Genomic DNA, 23,683 nt, shown 5'->3' on the forward strand with positions numbered 1-23,683 from the left:
TCCCCCAACCCTTGCTCTCTGACTTCTCAGAAGACAGAACAAGCAGGCGATGAGGACATTTATCACGGCAGCCCTGCATATACAGGGTATTACTTTGGGGGCTTAGAGGGAGCGCAGTGGGTAATCGACCGCTCACTTCCGTCTCGGCTCTGACGTTTCTCAAAGCCAGGGACGGCGGAACCCCCACCTCCTCGCAGCTTCTTCCAAACTCCGGCACGCGGAGCCAGCACACAAGCGCGCAGCGGGACGGGGCGGGGCGGGGCGGGGCGGGGCCTGTCCCGGGGCGGGGCCCCGTGGCGCCCCGTGGCCAGGGCAGCTCCGCCCCCTCCCTCCTGCGCTCCGGGCGCACACGCGCCGAGGAGCTGTCCAGGCTCAAAGCCGGAGTCCACAGCCTCCCGCGCGCTCCCCGCTGCCTCGGTGCTTAGTCCCTGCGCCGCACGCCTGCCCCACGCCCCGCTCTGCCCCGCCCCGCCGCGGCCGGTCCACTGCTCCCCGCGGGCGGGAGGCGGCCGAGCGGCTGCCCGCCGGAGCTCTGAACGGCGCGGCGGGGCCGGGAGCCAGGGACCCGCCTAGGAGAGCGGCGGCCCTGACGGCTGCCGGAGGGGCGGCCGCGCGTGGATGCGGCGAGAGCCGGAAGCCTCGAGCAGCCGGCGCCGTCTCTGCCCCCCGGCGCCCTATGGCTTGAAGGTAAGAGCCAGCAGGATGGAGCGACAGGCGGTCCGGGCCCACGGCAGGTCTCAGGGAGAGGAGGGAGCTCGGAGGGCGGCACGGCCGGGACGAGAAGTTTGACCGCTCCCGCGCCGTCTGTCCGGGACCGCCTCGCCTGCGGTCGGGCTCTCCACTGACTCCGTCGGGCCTCTTGCGCCGCGGCGACCGGAACCTAGTGGCTGTCATCCCCTCTCCTTCCCAGCGCCCGGGCGGGAATCCTCGCTTCCGACACCAGCGGACGGAGCCGGGGCAGCCTCCAGCGCAGCTCCGAAAGCGAGCCCCGCTGAGCCACAGCTTCAGCAGGCGGCCGCCTCTCGGCAGTTTCGGGAGGGTACTTTCCTCCCCATACCCGAGCCCGGACCCAAGGCGGGCAGCTAGGGATTCTGGCCGCCACTGTGGGAGAAGGGTTGTTTTTAGCAACTTTGCATTTGTGCGATGTGAGACTTCAGTTTCTAAGGACAGAAGCCAAGGATGGAGGACAGGCTGGTTTTGGCTTTACTCTCCTACTTTCTAATATGACGCTGTCCTTGATTCTGAGTTTCCGTTCCCCTTCGCCATCTCTCGGTTTGAGATCCGGTCGAGGAGGGAGGCTAGGGTTTCAGACCCGTCTGGACTTGATGATGGGGGTAATGGTGGCGGCAATAGCGGAGGGTGACTGCCAGTCACTAGAATGGACCAAGAGCCCCAGTAGGGAAGTGTGCGTGCGCAGACAAGAGGCAGCTCTAAGCGCCAGGCAGAGCGCGTCCCCATCCCAGTCTGCAGTTGGCAGCCTGTGACCGGTTCTTGAAGAGCAGAGGTAAGAGGGTGTGTGTGTTTCTACACAACAGGCTTCACCATGGACACAAGTCACAACACTGCCGCTCCGTAGGGACAAGTCCTTGCTCACAGGGAAGCTGTCTGAGCGAGTCACTGTTACCCACCTGGCACACCACTACTTTTTGTGCTGGTGGCTCCTGAGGTTGGTGAGGTGCGAGGCACTTTGTGGACCCTTTTCCAGTTTCCTCTGCAGATCCAGTCACTTCTGGATTTTAGCCAGGGTACAAACCTTTCAGGCTAATATTATATTTGCCGCCCCCCCCCCTCGAACTAGGTTTTCAATGATTCTCCTTCCTTTGGATACAAATACTCTGCTTATTTATTCCTGATTCACCTTGTATTGCTAGGACACGTGAAAAAGAAATCATTTTTCTTCATCTTTCCCCCTGTTGCTGCTGTTTGATGAAGGTGGGCAGAGAGAGGCCATGGTAAATGTGACCAATTGTGAGAGAATCAGCGAGATGGTTTGCTGGGCCCCAACCCCCGCCTTTGACTTCTGTGCTTAGTGTTCAGAATTCCTGGCATATATGATGTGATGGTGGTGGTGTTTAATGCTGTCTCTGAACCAGACATCTGACAGCCGAGGGGTTTGAGGGGGTTAGACCTATAGCCAAGTGAGGGGCATGGTAGCCCCAGCCTTATTTGCTTGAAGAACGTTCTGAGTTCCTTCCACCTTCCTTGCGTAGCCTGGGGATGAAAGGTGCCTAGAGAATGGGGGATTCTGATTTATTGTAGAGGTCTTGGGAAGTATTTCTCCAAGGTTGTTTTTTGTTTTAATAAACTCCCTGCATCTGAATCAGCTGGGAATCTGGTTAAAATGCGTATTTCTTGGTTCTGCCCTAAAGAACTGTTGAATGAGCGTCTCAGGCTGAGGCCCAAGAACGTGTATCCTAACTACATTTCTGGGTGATTCATATGTACACTGGGTTAAGAAACCACCTCTCCTGAAATCAGACATCATGAGAGTCCAGACTCCTTTGACTAGAAGGAGCATGATTAAAGTCTTCAATCAACCCCCTTGCCTCCTACACATATTAAATTCTTCAGGTGGGGGCTGTTGTTGATGGAGGGGCTGTCCCCCTGATTAAATCCCTTTGCTTCAATAAAGGGTACAGCACAATATCCTCTCTCCCAGTATCTTCCTGAGCTTTTCTTCTTTCTGAACCAGATTTTTGACGTCTCTAAGAATCTCCAACATGGCTTCAGGCTTACCTGTGTAAATACTAACTGCCCCCCCTCTGGGAGCCAACCCAGTGTCTTCCGCCTACCCTCCCCTTCTGGAGGAATTATTTTCTTTCATTATGTATGTGCTGTGATCTGCTAACCCAACTGCTCCTGAAATACCAAGGAGTGATTAGTTCAGCTTAGTAGCACGTCATGATCCCCAAGGCTGGTAGCCACTCGTGCCCTGGTGGCAGTGACATATTGACTATATTGATTTGGTTCTTGTGCTCTAAGCTAGGAAGCTTGTAGGGGTGAAAAAGGCCAGTAGTGATGCTTCTGGGCTAGTCTTTCACCTTTACAAGCAAGATTGGATTATTTCTGTCTAGAACATGCAATGATGCAGGCGAATCTGAACTTGAAAGAAACCCTTCTGAACCTCCTTCTATACTGGGGAAACAAAGGGAGCTCAGGGTCTCATAAAAATATGGCTTTATATATACCTGGTATTGTTCTACTGAAGCTAGACTGGTCTGAGGTCACTGTTCTCTGGGTAAACATGTGTAAGGGGAAAGGCATGTGGACTTGGCTTGGGAAGAGCTGTCTCCATCTTCTTGCAAGTGAAAGTCATGTTTTGGTGTTGAAGAAGCATGGCTGAGATGACAGCATGGAGCAAGGGGATGGAGAGATATAGAGGAGGATGAGACTTCCTCAAGCCCCTTCCAGTGACTCATATTTTCTGACCTGTCACCCTCCATTTCTTTCTCCCTTGGGGCTTAATACCAATGAATCTCCAGCAGTAAAGGCGTTCCAGTACCTGGAAGGGAGAGGAGAATCAGAGTTGAGATTTTATAATTCCAGGACCCCAATCTGTGTCTCCAGTATCTCCCGGCACCAGGTTGTATATCACAGGTCATGATAACCTAGATTTGAGGTCTGGAAAATAACTTAGAATGGCTTCCCAGTCAGTCTCATTTCCCCTGGGATATCTTAGTTACCTTAGACTACTTGGGCTCCTCAGGGGTCATCCTGGATGTCCCAGACCCCAAACAGAGCAGCTCTTCCTTTAGTCCGGAAATACGATGTTCTCTCTCGTGTCATTAAAATTCTTCCAAATACGAGTGGTATAAGCTTTCTAGTTCCAGGGCACCAGGCTCGGCAACCAAAGCTTCTCCATCCTCCCAGGAGCTCCGCTTAGCAAGAGAGCATCCTGCATCTAGAAAGTGCTTGGAAATCACAGGCAGCAGGAAGGTCACAGCTTGGTTCAGCTTCTCAGCAGACACCCTCCCCTGGCCTCTCATATAGCTGAACCCCAGCACCACATTTCCCTCCCCCTACCCCCAAAACGTGCCCTAGCATGTTATGGCCCTGGGAGCACTCCAAGATTTGGCTTTGGGATTATGAACACTCCAGCTCTCCAGGATACTAAATGGAGCCACTAAGGGTGTGCAAGTTGCTTATTTACCTATTTTGCGTGGTAGACCGATATTACCGCCAGCCTTTTAAATTACTCTAACTGTGCTGGAATCCAGCGTTAATACACCCCTGTTTCTTACTTGTCCCCATGCAATTGAAGATTTCTGTCTTATTTTTTTAAACAATAGAATCACATTATCTAAATGCAAAGGCTTGGAAAATAGCTTGATTAGAGTGTCAGTAATGTGGGTGGAGGAGTAAAACTGTAAGATTCAGCCACTTGCTTTACTCTTGTTTGGTCCAGAGAAAGGCGAGAAACTTGTCCTATTCCACATATACGTTTTCTCTCTTCTTGCCCTTTTCACCCCAACCTGATAAATGGGTTAAATCAACACCTTTGGCATCTAAGGTGTCTCCTGGGAGGGCGCAGCCTCCTCTCTCTAGGAGACACAGAGGAGTGCAGGCCCCTGCTGGCTCCAGTGTACAGGGATGAGCCAGAGATGACACACTGGAGCCTGGGGACGCCCCCTCCCCCGGATGGAACAGGCTGTGCTGCTGCAGTTTCCCAGACTCAGAGACCCGGAGTCTGCTGGGCATCTGTGAGAGTGTGGGGCGTGGGTGGGGGTGGGAGCTGAGGAGAAGTAGACTCTTGGGGGCCCTCAGAAGATATGCGTGTGTAAGTCATCAGCTTAGCGCAGTTTAAGCAGCTGTGTTGTAATCTGATGGCACCTGCAGGGATTTTTACTTTTTCCAGGAGGAGACAGAAGAATTCTTTGCTCTCTGTAGTGATGAGGAGGGGACTGAGGGAGGACCTCTGGCTTTCTTTGGAACCCTCTGAATGATGTCAGCCTGCTCCCAGACAGAGGATGTGAAGTCAGGCAGACTCAGGCCCCAGTGCCCTGTCAATAGGCCGCCCTCGCTCCAGCCTGGCAAACCTGCCCTCCAGGGGACTGCAGCTCCTGTGGAGCTCGGAGCAGTACAGCAGTCACCACCCCAAGGACACTCCCCTGCAGGTGTCTGAGAGCCAGTGTGGGTCCTGGGGCCCATCAGTTCATCATTGGGCTCCTTCAAACTGTGTCTGCCCTTCTCGCCTTCACCCCTGCCTTGTTATTGTTTCGATTCTAAGTGGCCCAGCAGGGAAAAGGCATTAGAAATGCAATTATTTTTGTTACACGCTATATAATTGCCTCCTCTCCTTCCTGTTGCCCCAGGCAGCAACATCACTAGCAACTCTCTGGGAATCCTGGTCTGGGAAAGTGGCTTCCTCACAGACTTCCTCAGAAGGGCTGCTGTTGACAAGGGGTCCTGCTCCCAGTCCCTCCATCGCGGGTCTTATGGTCACAACAGCCAACATTTGTCGTGCACTTGTTGTGAGCAGGGCACTGTGCTGAGCACTTGACATGTGTTTTTTTATTTTAACTCCCAATCCTGCAATAGCTCTATGAAGTAGGCACCATTATGATCCCTGTTTTACACAGGAAGAAGTAAGTGGCTTGCAGAAGGTCACAGGCTTCATATACAGGGTGAGATTCAAAGCCAGACTGATGCTAAAGCAAGTGACACACAGAATAAGAAAGGGAGGAGAATAGAATAAGAAAGCACTTTCTTTGAAAAACAGAAGTGACAGTGAACTATGCATAGGATACCAGGAAAAAAGGAGACAGCAGAGGGAGAAGGATGGATGAAATAACTTCTTGGGATTCTTAAAATGGAGGACCATCTAACAGCTGTTGTTGTGTACCTCAATCTGGGCCCCTTTGGATAAATGCACTGGGAGTGAACCTCAGCACGCAGTGGGCACAGTGGGGAAGGGAGCAGCAGGAAGGCAGGGTCAGCTAAGCCTTCCAGCTTGAAGGGAGGGCAGGAGAAGAGGTGTGGACTGAGGGAAGTGGTGGCTTTCCCGTGAGAATAGTCTGAGACTGTGATAACATCACCTCGTATCCCACATCTCTTTGAGGTGAACTGAACTATCCAAGGGATGAAACTCAGATTTCTGCCAACCTGTAGGCCTTTGATGTTACTTCCTTATTACCAAGGGATGAAAACTTGTTACATCTCCAAGACAAAGCTTCATGATTTTACAGAGAGGGGAGGGATGGGATGGCCTGGGCTCCTGCACAGATGCAGGCGTAACTCATCAGAGCCGTCTGTGGGGACTAGCTGATCAGTGCTTTTCTGGTGGACAGAGGCAGTAGAGGCCAGCGTGTCCGTGGGTGGGGCACTTTACCTGCGCATCAGTTTTTTCAGGTACAAAGTAAAGGAACTGTTTACAGGTTGCCTAATAAGTTGGAATTTCTATGATTCAACAGCACCGAAAGTGCCACTAAAATAACTAGCTAATGGTGCTCACGTCTTAATAAGCTGGAAGGCTTCTAGCCTGTGTTGTTGAACCTCAACATGAATTTTATGAATGACATTTACCAGCATTTGGTCCCTTATTTAAACCCTTTAAAAACAGCAACATGGAATGATAATTAAGCCTGTGGGCTCTGGAATTAGATGGCCAGAATTTGAATCCCGATTTTAATATTTACTAGCTCTGTTACCTTAAGCAGATTGGTTAACCTCTATCATCTTGGGCTTCTCATCTATAAATGGGGACGTCAGTGTCGACTTCATTGGCTTGTGATGCTTAATTAAGGCAATAGATAAAAGACATTTGCAACAGTCTCTGGTAAAAGTAGCACCTCATAAATATCAACTATAATGATTGTTACTGTTATTATTAAGAAACTCAAGGGGGAACATTTTCAGCGGTTTTCATTTTGCACTAATTCAGCACCTCATTTTACATCTCTGAAACTAAGCACATTTCGAAAACTCTTAAAAAAATTCAAGCTTATCTTTCTTTTCTATGCTCCCCACTTATCTGCACCAGAATTCTTTGGCACTCGCCTGTCAGAAGCTCTTTTTCATCTTGAACAAGAGGGGTTTGGATTGCTTCTCATCCCTTTAAATTAGGTCCGGCTGAACTTGTACCTTACTACACACAAGCCAGGAAGAAGCATCATCTTTGTGGTGACGGCTTTGCACTGCCTCTGTTTCCTACCTTCCTGGCTTCCCAGGTCCTTCATCTGTTTGCTCATGGTTGCAGCCTTCTTGGTTTGCATTGTCACATGGTGTGATGCACTCTGACACAGACCACTTTTTATTAAAAATGACAAAGAGAAAGTACTTGTATGCAGGATAAGGAGACTTCTTTCTTCTCCCCCAGTTGAGATGGCTAAAGAACCTCACATGACAAGATCCCCAGAGCTGGCAGAAATACAGACTCTCCATCGTTTGGGGTCATTAATTGCAAGAGCAAATGCTACCCATTTTTCGGATGAAGTATGCTCCTTCCTAAGAAAGGGATGTAACACAATAGCTCCTAGGACTTTCCTACCCTGAAAGCTACTCCCTGATGAGTAATGGTATAAAATCTGCCTTTTGTTCAGTCTTCTCTGGTGAGCTGGAGGGACATGTGGGAGGAAATGATTGCTTTCCATAGATCCGTGCTGCCCTCCACACATTCTGGGTCCTTCCTTGGTTGTATTCTGTGGTAGCCAGCCTCCAAGATGGCATTCAATACTCTCTGCCTCCTGGTATTGATTGTTATTCTTGTGTAATCTCCTCTTACACTGAATAGGGAAGACCTGTGTACCAATAGCATACTGCCTAAATGACAGATTGTGACTTCTGAGGATAGGTCATAGAAGATATCATGACTTCTACCTTATTCTTTCTTGGACCACTCAGTCTGGAGAAAGCCAGCTGCCATGTCATGAGGACACTCAAATAGCCCTTTAGAAAGGTTTTCATGGCAATTAACTGAGGCCTCCTGCCAACAGCCATGTGAATGGACCATCTTGGAAGCAGATCTGTCCTCCCTGGACAAGCTTTCAAATGACTGTTGTCACTGGTAAGGTCTCAACTATAACCTTGTGAAAGATCCTGAGCCAGACAGAACCTACCAACTGTCCTGATCCACAGAGATTGTGACGTAATAAAATTTAATTGTTTTAAGTTGCTAGGTTTTGGGGTAATTTATTATGCAACAGTAGATCGCATACGTATATTCTAAAATGATTCTCCATGAAGTTATTCAAACTCGTCTTCTACAGTGACATGGAATCTGCTCACTAGCCATGTACGATGACTGACAATTAAGTTCGTGAACTCATCCTAGAAAAAGTGCCACGTACCTCACTGCTGAATATCACTACAGTCACCTTTGAAGTACTCCCCTTGGGAAGCTATGCACTGATACCAGCGCGTAATCCACCCTTCAAAGCGATTCTGGAACTCTTTTTCTGGAATGGCCATCAGAGCTGTCGTCTTATTACCCTTGATGTCCTGAATGTCATCAAAATGTCTTCCTTTCAATATTTCCTTTCTCTTCGGGTAAAGAAAGAAGTCATTGGGGACCAGATCAGGTGAGTAGGAGGGTGTTCCAATACAGTTATTTGTTTACTGGCTAAAAACTCCCTCACAGACAAGACAGCGCCGGGTGAGCTGGTGCATTGTAGTGATGCAAGAGCTCCTTCAGGACACCTTTCTCATTGGCACACACCTTTCTCATGCCAAGATTTTCAGTTAAGATCTTCCGGTTTCTCTATCGATGTTTACTTGGTCTACTATGCTTCTCTTAGTCAGCGGATTATTTTGGTGTATAATTCGACGAATTTTGGCAATGTTTTTGTCAGTTCTGCTCATTACTGGCTGCCCTGACCTCTCTTCATCAGTGATGTGTTCTCTCTCTTCCCTCAGAAAAACGTTTAATCCTTTGTACACTGCCATTTTCTTCATGACATTATCACCATAAAGTTGGACTAACATGTCCCTGATTTCATTTCTACTCTTGCCAAGTTTAACAAGAAATTTAATGTTTGTTCATTGCTCTAATTCAAACTCAGACATTCTCATAATGGAGCACAAAAACTCGCAACAACAATAATGAACGCCACTCAGCAAGACTCTGCCACATGTCGACACAAACACAGCTGTGAGACACTGATGTACCAACCTTAGGAAACTTTACTGAGCTGTCTGTACAGTGCTGCTGAGATAAACACATGGTGGCAAGTTTGCGAACTTAATTGTCAGACCTCGTATAAAGATGGCTTCTTCTTACTGGACTAAAATTGTTTTGTGAGCTTCAAGGGGAGCCCTCTGTTTTTGTTATTCTGAGATTTGGACATGCTCATGTTTCACACACTAAGGTGACCCTCTCAGCCATCCTTTTTTCAGACTAGGCTACTGATTTTTGTGTTCTGCCTTCCTGTGCTCACTCTTCCCTGAATGTCTTCTGGTGTGGCAGCCATTTGACATGCATTTTGCTTTTAATTCTTTTATTGAACAAATACTATTGAATACCTACCACATACTAGGCACTCATCTTAGTTGTGTATACATCAGTGAACAAAACTAAGATTCCTGCTCTCCTGGAACTTACATTCTAGTTGAAGGAGAAAAATGATAGGCAGTAAGTACTTGGGAAAAGAAAAAAACCTATTAGAGTTAGATGATACGGAGTGCTGAGGAATAAAAAGAGACGGAAATGACCATAATTCAATAGGGTGGGCAGGATGGACCTCACTGAGAAAGTGACATTTGAGGAAAGGCTTAGAGGATGTGGAAGAGAGAGCTGTGCAAAGCTACCAGAGGGAAGCCATTCAAGGCAGGGTGGGGGGATCAGCCAGTCTGCGTGCATTTTTTATCATTGTCTTTTTCCCTGTGGAACAACAGTTATAGTACTCTGCATTTGGAATTCCCTTTTAATTTGCAAAACCCATGAGGCAATAATAATCTCTTTCATTTGTAAATCACTTTCACATGTACTATCCCTATTGATCCTTACAACAACCCATCGAGTTAGCTATTACAACCCCTGTTTTGCTGATGTGGCCACTGAGGCTCAGAGAGTTTAGGTGGAACTTACTCAGGCTCACAGAGCTAGAAAATACTAGAGACACTGCCTTATGACAACTTTTGTGCTCCTTTCTTATACTGCCATGTTAATGCTTAATGCTAATCTTCCCATTGTGCATGCTGTGTCTTCCTGACTACACTGAGAGGTCCTTGACACAGAGAATCTATCTCATACTTCTCCAGAACTTGTTCTAACCTAAAATGATGCTAAGCACTTGGTAGTCATGTAAATTGTTGAGGAAGTGGTTGAGTGAGTGGGAGGGTGAGTAGGTGAATGATGGCTTACTTTACCATGGCTGCACTTACTTGAAACCCAACAAGAGTATCTGGAAGTGTCTGGTGCATCCTCCACAGGTCAAGTGAGTCAGCAAGACACGTCAGACCTTCTCTTTCATCTTCAATTAGCACTCTCTGGTTATCTACATTACAGTTTGGCTAGAAATTCTTCACCGTTGTTGTGGGGCATGGAAGTAAGGGATATTGAGTAGTTGGAACCTCAATCAGACACACACATAGAGAAGAAAGTATTGGGAGAGCTGTCAAGAAAACAGATACAGATGTCTTAATTCAGGTCAGCCTGGGGACCTGAAGACAAACAGGATGGAGCAATTGTTGAGGGTTGTCTTTGGAGCCCTGGGTGGTTTGTTAAAGCCTGGGATTTCAAGTTTAGATAACTGGGCTAATCCTTAGTTTAAAAGTTACAGGTAAGCATCATTTACCTGAGACCCTTCAAAAGCAGTAACAGTTTGAACCTAGCTTTTCCAAAATCACTTCTAAAAAATGGCATATCCATGTTATTGATTATATTCCCTATACTTTACATCCCCATGACTATTTTGTAACTACCAATTTGTATTTCTTAATCTCTTCACCTTTTTCACCCTGCCCCCAAGCCCCTCCCTTCCAGCACCCCATAGATCTAGTGCCCATCTGGCACCATACATAGTGTATGTTAGTTATATTTCTATAAGAATCTTAAAGTAAAATAAAAATGGCATATCCACCCAGCCCAGTTAGCTGTTCAGTATAAAGAAGTGGTTCAGAGGATGAACTTGGAAGCCAGATTGATGTAGGCGCAGGTCTGTACACTGCCAATAACCAGCTATGTGACCTCAGTCAAGTGACTATAATCCCTGTGAGATTCAGGTTGTTTCCTCCATGAACTACCATGGCACTTACTTCGTAGGGTTTTATGAAAAGTAAATGAATTACGCATATAAAATGGTTAGCCTAATACCTCATACACGCAGCGCTCTCAATAAACGTTCACTATTGGTATTCTTATAATTATTAAGAGGCATAGAAATGTCCATAGGATCCTTCCCAAATTTTATCTTCTCTATTCTGGAAGAAAGAAAGACATCATTGCAGATGAGGAAATTAGACAAGGTGGGACTTGCCTCCTAGAGTGTTATACTTGGAAGAACCCAGCAAGAGAGTAGCAGAGCTGGGCTAGAGCTTACTTCTGCCCCAGGGCCCTTTCCACCACACTCTGCTGTCACCAACATCAGGTTAGAGCAGGGAGTATTCAAGGAAGTCAAAGAAACTAAGTGCTAAAGAGTGACGTTTGAGGTGAGGATATGCAAGCTGAGGCCGGAGGCATGGGCAAGGGCCAGACTGTGAACCCTGTGGCCTTGTGAAGAGACCTGGAGGACAACCAGAAGCCACTTTGAAGGGCTGGGCTTTAAGAAGGAGAAGAACTCAATGGACTTCATTTACATTTTTTAAAAGTCACAGACACGCCCTGCTGGAAAAATGACGCTAGAGAAGCAAGACTAGCAGAGTAGCTAGGAGAGTTTTTAGTTGTCCAAGACAGCAAAGCTGGAGGCCGGGACTAAGGCGGGGCAGTGGAGATAGACATGAGTAATTTGAAAAATTATTTAAAATTTAACAAAATGTGGTGATTGATAGTCTATGAAGAATGAAGGGAAGAGAGAAGCCAAGGATTATTTAAAGACATAAAACAAGGTAATCAAGGATATTGGTAAAGTATATGAATATTGGGCCAGAAATCTGAGCCAGGTATAAAGGAAAGTGAAGACAGGCTGTGGATATTAAGGCGGAATTAGAATCGGATTGATGGTGTTGATGAGGTCTGAGAAATGGTGTACGTGGAGAAATGAGTGATTAAGCTGGGATTCAGAGGCGATTGTGGTCCCAGAGTGGGATAACTGTTGATGAAAAAACGTCCAGCCTAAGAAAAAGCTTTTAAGAGTTTATTTGAGCCAAACTGACAGCAATTGCCGGGAAGCAGTCCCAACGGGTTGAGAAAATGCTGAGGAAAATGGCCATTTTGCAACTTATTTTATACATTAGAATCAAAGGAGGAGGGTTACATGAAATCCATTGGTGGTTTAAGGAGGTGGGAGAAAGCAAAGTGGGGAAATCTTTGGGATTGGATAAAAGTAAATTGGAGAGAAGGTACTTCTTTCACATAGGTGGTACAGGGTAGTTAATAGTTCACATAGAGATGTTAATCAAGGGACACGCATAATAATGAGGGATTCTGTAGTTTCCTGCTCTGGTCTAGAAAAAGGGATTACTGACATTTCAAGGATGTCATTTTAGGTACAAAAAGACAATAGGCAGGCTCACTTAAGGTGAAGATTGACTTTTTGAAGGAAGCTTCAGGCTAAAAGTGTGGCTTCCCACCATGCCCCACCTTAGTTATGAATTTGTTTTTCTGTTCATGCCATCTTATGTGGTTATTTTCAGTCTCCTGACCTTGTCATGTTTAACCTGTGGCCCCTTTTCTGTCCTCAGTTTCCCCTTTTGGTCATAAATCAATCCAAAGGATGCATTGATTACCAACCTTTTTGGTTGGATAGTTGGTCCCAGAAAGGTTCATTCCTAGGAAGTCTTCTTAGTGTCAAGACTTGTCTTGTTGAATGTTGGACCATTGGGGATAGGACAAGACCATAAACTTAGGTGGCAGCAGGCCCGAATTATTTATTTATTTTAAAAGAAAAGGTGAGCAAATGGGAGGCAGTCAGAGCCTGTATGTCTGCATTAAATATATTCTGGATCATTTCTAATCTTTGAGCTATCATGATCTGAGTTTTTTTCCCTCTGTCTTATGTTGTGTGTGTTTTTCTTCTTCTTCTAGTATAACACATACAAACTAGAACCAAAAGCAATAGTATTAAACCAGTAACACCGAGTAGGAGCAGAAAATGTCCAATATTAGACAAGTATGAGTCTGAGGGGAACAAAACATCCAAACCAACCAAAGAACCCTTTATATGCATTATAATTTTTTATTAAGTTAATAATCTGTTTTCCTCCCTTGTCGACTGCTATTTGTATCTTATGATAAGTTTGGCTAAATGAATGAAGACTCTATTATTTTATGATCTAGAAGTTCTAATTTGTCTTCTGGCCAATTAGTTTCCATAGAAATGACTTCATGGGGAGGATTAAGTTCAATTTCCCAATACACTGGATTTTCAGTAGCAATGTTATGATGGGTTTTATTAACCTCAGGCAAAGTTAATTAGCCTATGATTTCAGTATTACACCATATTTCCATAGCATTTACTGTACATCTGATGTCATTACAAGAGAAATCAGTTAGTTTGACAGAATTTTCTAACCCTTCCTAACGAAAACGTCTCCTTGCCATATACTATATATTGTTGTTTGTTGGGGTGGATACGATAGGCCAGGATTGGGTGAATTCAGAATTCCATATAGATTGGGGACATAACCATTCACCTTTTTTATTTAATATGGCCTATCTAGTTTACATTGGAAGCACTCAAGTGTCATTCATTAATCTGATTTCTGCTAGTTGTATAACTGGGAACTGTAAGGCCGTAAGAACATAATAGTTTAAATTACAATTACTACCTAAAACTTTCTGGAGGCCAGGAGGACAGTAAGAGTTTCATAAATAAATTTTATGTGTCTTAGCAGCCATTATAGATGGCCTTCTTTTTTTTTTTTTTAAATATACATCCACTTCAGCTTCTATCTGAATTAATACAGTTAGTAGTCTGTTGAATTGGTGGGTAAGCATATTTGGGTTCTAATATTTATAGATATACAATTCCTTTCTCAGTGTTTCTTTTCCACTAATCTTCTACAACTTCACTTGTCCTTCTCAGTGTGTCTCCTTTTCCTCATTCAGAAATAATCAACTTACTAGGACAAACTACTTCCTTTTAACTTTTCTCAAAAATACACACACATTCCTTTTCTTCCTTCTATAGTAACATTCTTTATAAATTTCAAAACCATAAAAATAATATTATTGATAATGTTATATACCTTTAGCAATTATTAATAGTTGGGCTATATAAGTACAGGGTTTGAGTAAAGCCTAAAGAACAAGTATAACTATCATTATCACTAATATTATTAGCAGACAGGTCAAGAATATTAAACAAATGGTTATTTTAAGTTCTTATCAATTATGTAGATATACAGGCCTTCTCAATGACTTGGGGTAGCTGTCTAACCCCGATGTCAGCGGCTTCTCGTCCTTGAAGATTCTTTGATATCCACGGATAGGTCTTTTCTGACAAGGTTGGAGAGTCTTTAATTGATGTCTTGTCCAATGGACAAAACTTCCTGGTTGTGAGTCATGGTCTTTGCAGTCTTCGTCTCCCAGGAACACACTGAAGTGAATCAGTTACTAATTTATTAATTTCTTTCAGATAATTGATAAGTCCTTGATAATAATGTAGAATGTCTCCTTTTAGTAAGGTTGGTTCACATGTCCCTTCACATGGGGTGAACAATGACTAATGAGGAGAAAGCCTGTATTTACCAAAAGGAGTGTATCTCAGGCTAAGAAGCGCTATAGGGAGAGCTTTTGGCCAAGGGAGGTTAAAAGCTTCTGAAAATTTACCTAGTTGAGTTTTACTTTACCATTTGTGCATTCTACCAAACTAGAGAACTGGGGTAATGAGCACGATGAAAATGCTGTAAAATAAGCCAGATATTACAAATAGATTGTAACGTTGTCTCAGTGAATCGAGTCCCTCAGTTACCATGTAACTCACAGGGAATTCTCTAATTGAGGATTATTTATTATTATTTTAAATAACTTCCCTGCCATTAAGGCTGTTGCTCTCCTGCAAGGTAATGTCTCAACCCATTGAGATAACATACAAATCATGACTAACACATATTTGTATCCTTAAGCTGGTGGCATTTAGATAAAATCCAATTACCATACCTCATATGGACCTAAAGGAAATGGGAAATGTGCTTAGGACCCATGGAGCGATTTTCCAGGGTTATATTTTGGACAGATAGAACGTCTGCTATACACTTTATGAGCTACAGTAGGTTTCTAATAATATTCTTTACTCCACGAAACCATCTTTCCAAGACTCCAATGTGTTAGCTCATGTACATGCGAAGCTATATCTATTTGGGTTAAAGTTTCCCCCTTTAGTTGCCATATTTTCTTTTCTACTGCAGCTGTCCATTGGAACTGCAAAATAGTCTTTTATTGATTTACTAGGGAGAAGGAACATGCTCAATTCTGGATAATTTGGCTGTTTATTACTGCTGGTCTAGCTGCAGTATTAGCTAAATTATTTTCTTTTGCTTCTATGGTGGCAGCCTTAGAAAGTCCTGGGATTTTGATAATTACCAATTGTTTTGGTTGCTATATGACATCTAATTTAAATTCTACAACCTGTTTTCCATTCTTACTGGCTGCCCTGAGGAAGTTAAGAAGCCTCACTACTTCCATGACATGACATTTTGAAGTTGTGAGCTACACCAAAGGTATAACAACTATCAGTGTAAATACTGGCTATTTGATCTTTGGCTCATTGACAAGCTCCTGTTAGATCAATTAATTCAGCTTGTCAGACAGATCTTAATCAGGTAAATAAGAAACCTAAATTTATGTTTACCATGGAAGTTATTGCATATAGCATAAGAGTCAATCATCCACATATTAGATGAGAGTAGAATTTCTGGGAAATTCAACATTCAAATCAGCTTTCAGTATTTGAGAGAAATAGGTGGGACTCTCTGTATACCCTGGGGAATTACTATTCAAGTAACCTCTGATCTTCCCAGGTGGAAAAGTAAAGAGGTATTTCCTGTCTTTTTTTTTTTTTAACATGAATGCTGAAGAAAGGCACTACATAAATCTATCACTGACAAATATTGGCAATACTCACCGGAATAGCTGATAATAGGGTATGTGGATTTGGAACCAGAGGATATCTATAGCTCTGAGGTCCTATGCAAATCTCCATCCTTTCCCATTGGGTTTCTTTACTGGAAGGATGGGAGAATTACAGGCGCTCATACATAGAATTGTAAGCCCCCCTTTTAAAGGTAATCTTGTATAATGAGCTAATTCCAGCTGGTGTATCAGGCCTCAAAGGATATTGGCAAATAATTAGGTAGAGGCAATTATCAATAGTTATTTTAATAGGAGTGGCTGACCAATCAATATCTGTACTGGAAAAAGCCTAAAATTGTATTGGAACATCCTGTAACAAACATTCAGTCAGTTTCAAGACTAGTTAGCTCTCATGTAGTTTCTTTTAAAACCATTATTTTCCAAATCTGACTCATTTAGTTCTAGTTAGTACCTTTCACCTTTCTGGGAGAAGGATATGTGAGCATCATTGGTTAGAAAGTCTCACACTCTCAGGTGACTTGGGCAGATTTGAGTAGTAAAAATATATGTTGCCCCTTAACATTTCCTAGCTGGAGAGGAATAGGTTCTGATTTTTAGAAAAAGACATTGGTTGATTAGATGTCTCTAACATTTGTAGAAGCTTTACTCCAAAGGAGAGGGCAACTTAGGTAGTGTTAACAGATAAAGTAGTCCCAGTGTTAGTAAGAAGGGGAGATGCCCTCATAGTCCTTGGAACAGCCCTATGCTTGTTTTTACTGTTTCTTTTTTCTAAATCCTATTACAGTTTTCTACAATCCTTAAGGTGACTTGTCTTTTTACAATAAAAGCAGATTCCTCTACAGGAGTTTCCCTAGCAAACCTTTAGTAATTCTGTTGCTTTGCTCTCAGAAACCAGTAGGTGCATTAATTGGAATAAATCAGAAAAGCCAGGATTATATGTTCGAACAGTTAATTCAAATTCCTTTGCAAACTCATCAGGGTCCTAGAGAAACTTGGGGGAATCTTTATTAGATTCCTTAGTTCTGCCTGTATATAACCACCGATTCCCCTCTGCCCGAAACCAGCTCCTCTCCAAAGGGAGCTGCAACAGGGCTGCAGAAGAGACGGAGGGAGAGGAGAGCAAGTCCAGACAAAGTAAGGCGCACAGTGGGACAGCTGGAGAAGAGGGAAAAGTGGGCTGTTGGCATTGAGCAGCTTTGGAAACCTTCTTTTGTTCAGAGTCTGTCTCTAAAATTTCCTTACTAACTTCCTGGAGAGAAGAACGTCTCTCTGTACCGTTTCAGAGGCTTCCATTAGCCAATTTAGATAAAGCCCCCGTTTTCATTCAGTTTGATATTTTTTTAAGCTGGCCTTTTCTAATTGCACACAAAATTTAGATGTCAAAGAGCTCCATTTTGGCCATCTTAAGTTGATATCACCTCTAGTTAAATCTTTTCCATGTCTGTAAGTACTTGGAAGTAAAGACTTCCTACTGGAAGGAACTGTACGTCTGCCAGAGTACTAATGGTCTGGGAGCTTGTCGGCCTTGGAGGCATGATTTCCCGTGCTAATTTTTAGTTTTCTTTTTGAGATCTGCAGTCTGAACAAATTTCTAGTGATAATGTTTAGTGGGTTGAAGTGTGTTGCTTATGGGTTGAGCTTCCAAGGGGCTGTCACCTCCTGAGTCGCTTCAACCCTCTTTAGTGCCTCAGTTTCTCTCCCTGGCTGTCTAGTACAACCGTGAGAACTCAGAGTACTAGGTGACCAGCCTTTACGTGCGTGTCCCAGAACGAGTCAAATATTTAATGACAGTTGTGTTGCAATTCCCTGTGGGTCCACTGCATGTTTTGAGAAGTATCCTCAAACACCTCCACAAAGATCCTTAGTCACCTAAGAACACCTGAAATTAAGGCTGGAGGGAATAAATGCCCCTTATCTTCGGAGCTGAACAAGTTCAGATTCTCATTTATCCAGAAAAATGTTCGTTCAGACTCGCAGTAAGCAATTCCAATAGAAAAGCCAAAATTAAAACCAGCCACCCATTTTTTCCTCCTGTCCCTGAGTTATCTTAACTCTTGTCCTAACCAGGGTTATTCTGAACCTCTAACCTGTAATGCCACCGTGAGAATATTTTTTTTTTTAACAACTGAAATCAAGTCAGGGCCTCCTACCTTAAAACAGGGAGGTCTGAAATTCCAAGAAAACTCACCCAAGTTCACCGATACGAAGCAGGGGGCCTGTGGGCCCCTGCTGGTACCTAGCAGCGAAGACAGTAAACTAGGTGCCAAAGTCTTCAGTGAAGAAGGGGAAGTAACTAGGAATTTGTGGATGATCAATGGCAGAGGGTTAGGAGGACATAGATGGATGTCATGCACCTCAAAAGAACAAGGTCTTTACCCGAGGGCAGAGGAGGTACCGTGTTTCCCCCAAAATAAGACCTAACCGGAAAATAAGCCCTAGCATGATTTTTTCCTGATGCATCTTTTGGAGCAAAAATTAATATAAGACCCGGTCTTATTTTCGGGGACACATGGTAATAACGAGACAGGGATGTAAGGATGAGTCTCCTGGGAGGGCTGTAGAGGAAGTGGTGCCCTGAATGGAGGCTGGGAAGGAAGGAGTCCACTCCTGCAACACAGTAAACCTCAGTTCCAGATCTCATCATAATGGTTTTCTCTTCTGGTCCCCCACTAGCTCATGACTTCACTAGGTCACATTCCTCTCCTTATCTACAAAGAATGGAAGAGAAAAGGAAATAGAAAGGAGAAAAGAGGGTGGCAAGTGGGTATCAAGATGTGGATGAGAGAGATTCGAGGAGTGAAGGTTACAAGAAAGAGGAAAGAAAATGGATGTGTTGACATTTGTTGTTTTTCTGCACTTGCTGTACCATATCCAGCTTTTGAATATGTTGTTTTGTCTGCCTGAATTCTCCAGCCCTTGCTTGACCTTAAAGGCTAACTTGTAGCCAGCCTTTAAAATTGAGCACAGACACCACCTCTTCCAGGGAGCCTTCCCCGATTTCCTCCTTACACTGTCTCACCAGCCTGGGCTAGGGACCCCTCCTCTATATTCCCATAGCATGAAGTGTAGGATTTATCATGCCATATTATAACTGACTGTTTGCTGGTCTGTTTCACCACTAGATGAAAGTGGGAATGGAGTCCTTAGGTACCAACTCACTGTACTGTACGCAGTGGTACTGTGATCCGGGAACCTACTCCCCTCTCCCCATACACACCATAGTAAGAAAGGAGGACACAGTGTCTTCTGATGATCTTGAAATCCCCCATATTATTAAGGACGGCTAGTAAGTTTCTCCAGCAAGTGATTTAGACTGGAGAGAACCCAGCATGCCGAGACTGGAAAGAACCTTAGTGACCTAGACTAACACTTCATGCGTAGATGAGAAAATTGGGCCCCGACAGGAAAGCTGTGCATTCAGAGCCTCATGGCTGCTTAGCAGAACCAAACCCTGGGCCTGCCTGTGACCCAGCCCACTTCCCACCACAGCAAACAGTGTCCTGAACTGTGCCCAAGTCAGAGATGGTGTTTACCACACTAGTTAGCCTCAGATAGCCTTACCAAAAGTTTCTCCAATTTAACCAGCTCCAGAAATCATCCTCTTATCCTTTCTTCCCATTTCTAAGTCCAGAACTGTTGCTGTGATGATCTTTATTACTCAGCTCTACTCTATTGCCTGCGAAGCATAGATTTGTGAAACGTAAAGTAGGACCAAGGTGGTACTTGCATATTTTGAGCGGCTCACACCTTTGAGTGATGGGGCTGTAGAGCCATCAACATTCCCATATCTCACAGAGAAGCAAATTGTAGCAAGTTAGGGCTCAATGTAGCAAATGACATGCAAAAGCCCTTTAAAAACTGCATTATTGTCACTGAGAATCATGTAATAAGGGGCACTAGCTCCTTTGTCATCAGTCAGGTCTGAGAATGGGGCAGCAAGGAGGAGACAGGAGAAGGGGAAGTTCCCCCACCCTACATCAAGCACATGCTTGGCAGGTAGTAGGCTGTCAATAAATAACTATTGCGTGAATAAATGAATGAACGAATACTGTCCTCTTGCAGAGCAGGCTGAGATTTGCATATAAAGTATTTAACCTACTACCTGACAAGTGGTAAGCTCTCAATAAACATTCACTATCATTGTTCTTATTATAATTATTAAGAGGCATACACATTTCCATGGGACCCTTCCCAAATTTTATCTTCTCTCTTCTGGAGGAAAGAAAGACATCATTGCAGATGAGGAAATTAGACAAGGTGGGACTTGCCTCCTAGAGTGTTGTGCTTGAAAGAACCCAGCAAGAGAGTAGCAGAGCTGGGCTAGAGCCTACTTCTGCCCCAGGGCCCTTTCCACTGCAACCTAATATATCACATCCTAATGGCTTGGGTTCCACCATCCTGAAGGAACTGGGTGGCAGGCAATCAGCCCAGAGAAACCAAATGTCCCCTGGCTTCCTTTCTAAGCATTTTTGCGTGGCTCCTAAATGTAATAGGAAAAGCCTGTGCAGCAGGAGGGCTGTGAAACAGATGCCTTGAGCCCCAGGACATAAAGAAGGGCTCCAGAGGAAGAGGGGAAAGTGGGCAGACTTCTGCAGAGCTCACAGCTGTGTGTCTTAAACATTGCAGGGCCATGTAACCTTGAGGAATGTATTAGTTTCCTAGGACAGCTGTGCCACGTGCTGGGTGGCTTAAAATAACACGAACTTATTCTCTGTCAGTTCTGGAGTCTAGAAGCCTGGAATCAAGGTACTGGCAGGCTGTGCTCCCTCCAAAGGCTCTAGACCAGGGGTGTCCAAACTTCTTTCAACGTGTTTCACCAAGGGCCATATGCGGTAAAATACACAAACAGCCAGGCCACTCACTTGGGGTGAAGTACATATTGCCTCACCTGGTTTATTTAAGTAAACTAAATATATTTTTGGAATTTGCTGCGGGCCAGTTAAAAATGGATTGCGGGCCGCAGTTTGGACACCCCTGCTCTAGACTCTTCCTTGCCTCTTTCAGCTTCTCCTGGCTCCTGGTGTTCCTTGGCTGTGGCAGCACAATTCTAATCTCTGCCTCCATCTTCACATCGTCTTTGTCTCCTGTGTCTCTATCTTCATTCCTCTTCTTATAAGGAGACCAGCTATTGGATTCAGAGCCCACTCTAATCCAGTATGATCCCATCTCGATCTTTAATAACATCTGCAAAGACCCTATTTCCAAATAAAGTCACATTCTGAGGTTGTGGGTGGATATAGATTGGGGGTTGGGGTGGAGGGGGCAGGAACACCGCTCAGCCCACTGCAGGAAGCTTCCTGCCTTGCTGGTTCTCCGTCCCTGTAGACATCTTTGTCTCTTCCAGGGCAGGACCACTTCTCGCCCAGTCACCTGTTCTTGGAACAGCTGCCCACTTATGTAACTGAAGCCTCATCTCCTGAGTTAGAAGTCAAATAAGGACAAGAAAGAAAGCAATTAGTAAGACTGGGAGTTCAGGACTAAAGAGGATTCACTGACCTGCTGGCATCATGGTTAGTAAGAGGGAAGGTAAGGGGAGTTTGGAGAAAGAGAGGGGAAGGAAGAGGGTCCTTTGAGTGTTCCAGAAAGGGGAGGCCCGTGGGAACCTGGCTTCCTGCAGCGCTTGAGCTCAGGCCCAGTGAGGGTGGAGGCTGGGCACGACAGTTCTGACATAGTTGTGAGGAACTCAGGAATTTGGAGTCGTTCACTCAGCATTCAACCTGTGAGCATTTATTGCATGTTTCCTATGTGCCGGGTCCTCAGTCCAATGCTCTCGTTTCACAGGTGAGAACACTGAGGCTCCATTAGGCCCTTAGAATTCCTCAGGGCCTGTGAGGGCAGAGTGAGGACCAACCTCCAGGTCTCCTGACTCTCAGTGTACCTCAGACACCCCAGGGTTCTCTCATACACTCCAGTCTGCCACGAGGATCCCTGCAGCCAATGGGGCAACGTTTGGAGTTGCCTATAGAGTCTCCAGTGGGGCTGGGGCGTCAGAGCCTGCCTTCCTCAGCTTTCCAATGTGGATGCTGGTCTGTAATGGCCTGGTCCATTGTGGGTGCTCAGTAATTACGTGTGAAATGACTTGAGTGAGCCCAGAGAGAAAGGTGAATCCCCTTACTGTGACAGGTGAAGGCTGGTGTCAGAGAAGGGGAGGCAGAGGATTTTCAAAGAGTTGTTCTCAGCCCAGCTTTGGGACGTGAGGCCTCGGAGGCTCAGTGTGGGGCATGGCTTGGGACCTGCACCAGCTCCCTGCATACCCAGGATGCCAAGCCTCCCCGCCTCTCTGCCTTCTGTCTCTTCATCCCTGGACAGTTACCTGCCCTCCACAGCATCTTCCTACTCCGTTTCCATGGTAATACCATAGCCCTAGAAGTCCATGGTCCTGATAGGAGAGAGGAGGAAAAGGGCCTGGATAGGAGCACACGTGGCCGGCAGAGTCCAGGGGCTCGTCTGAGCAGTGAAGCTCCAACAGGCCAGGGAGGGTGCTCCCAGCAAAGGCTGGCAGCCTTTGGTCCAGAAAAGGGGCCAGGAGCTCTTGAGCAGCAGGTGGACTTTCTGTCCTTGGGGGCTTTTTGGAGGCTGGCAGCTTGGAGATCTCCTTAGGTGGGAATCATGGACAGTCAGCTTGGGGGAAACTCAGGTTCTCTGTGCCAGCGAAGCCCACCCAGCTGGGTATTCCCACAGTCCTCTCCTCCCTGCCCTGCCCATCCTTGTCTCACCAGACACTGGGCTTCTCCCTTCCCACTCAGGTGTTTGCCTGCGACAGCTCACATGCTCTGTGTGGCTGAGGCAGCTTGGAGGGGCCGGGGGCACCAGTACCAGCTGGCTGAATGCAGGGCCCTCAGCAAACAGCGCTGGTTGCCCAGCTGGATGAACTGTGATAATAGTCAAAATGAGCTACTTGTCTGAAAACAGTCCACTTAATAGTGCTTCTAAGCATAGCCTCTGAGTTTCAGTCCCCCAGACACAGAGACCTAGGAAAACCCAACAGAATGGACACAAAAGGTGACAAGTAAATGTAGAGCCAGAATCCAGTGTATTTCTGCGAGACCATGGCCCTGCTCCTGGGAGCCCACTGACCAATTTTGGGGAGATTTGGCCCCAAATGCTAATTTGTTGGGCTTCCTTTCTATGCAAACTAAACCCACATGGGCCTTTATGGGGGACTAGGGAGTCAGGAGACTTGGGTTCCGGCCTCAGTACCATAACTCTGTCAAAGCAAAAATCATTCTGCTATTTGTTAAAACGAACAGTCCTTATTCAGGACTGTTGTGTTAGGTGGGAAGACTATCACAGTAGGGGAGAGAGATCTGCCTCAACTCGGGATTTATAACCAATGAGCAGAATGAGGGGGGTCAGTGGATGGAAAATTACTGAGAGGAGACATCAACAGTAAGGGGATTCTTGCTAAGCAGACTTCAAAGGATTCTCGCTGAAACAGGCCAGTATGATCAGTTACCAAGGGTGAAGATTCTCTCTAAACTCACTTAGTGGGATTCTTGTTAAAACTGGGCTTGGCATATTTAAAATAGGGCCCAAACACGAGGCCTAGTCGAAAAG

At 45.3% G+C, this 23,683-nt stretch overlaps 1 protein-coding gene across 2 annotated transcripts in view; it reads left to right on the forward strand.

The window, feature by feature from the left end:
• Positions 1-349: 349 nt before the first annotated feature.
• DRD2 (dopamine receptor D2) overlaps positions 350-23,683 on the forward strand; it is a 72,683-nt gene continuing 49,349 nt past the window's right edge. The window contains exon 1 of one of the 2 annotated variants that reach the window (XM_019753352.2): positions 350-687. The gene's annotated coding sequence lies outside the window, so the exon portion shown is untranslated. The remainder of the gene's footprint in view (positions 688-23,683) is intronic. The other variant, XM_019753353.2, reaches the window with a different exon arrangement.

Source organism: Rhinolophus sinicus, linkage group LG06, assembly GCF_036562045.2.
Source record: "Rhinolophus sinicus isolate RSC01 linkage group LG06, ASM3656204v1, whole genome shotgun sequence".
NCBI lineage: Eukaryota > Metazoa > Chordata > Mammalia > Chiroptera > Rhinolophidae > Rhinolophus > Rhinolophus sinicus.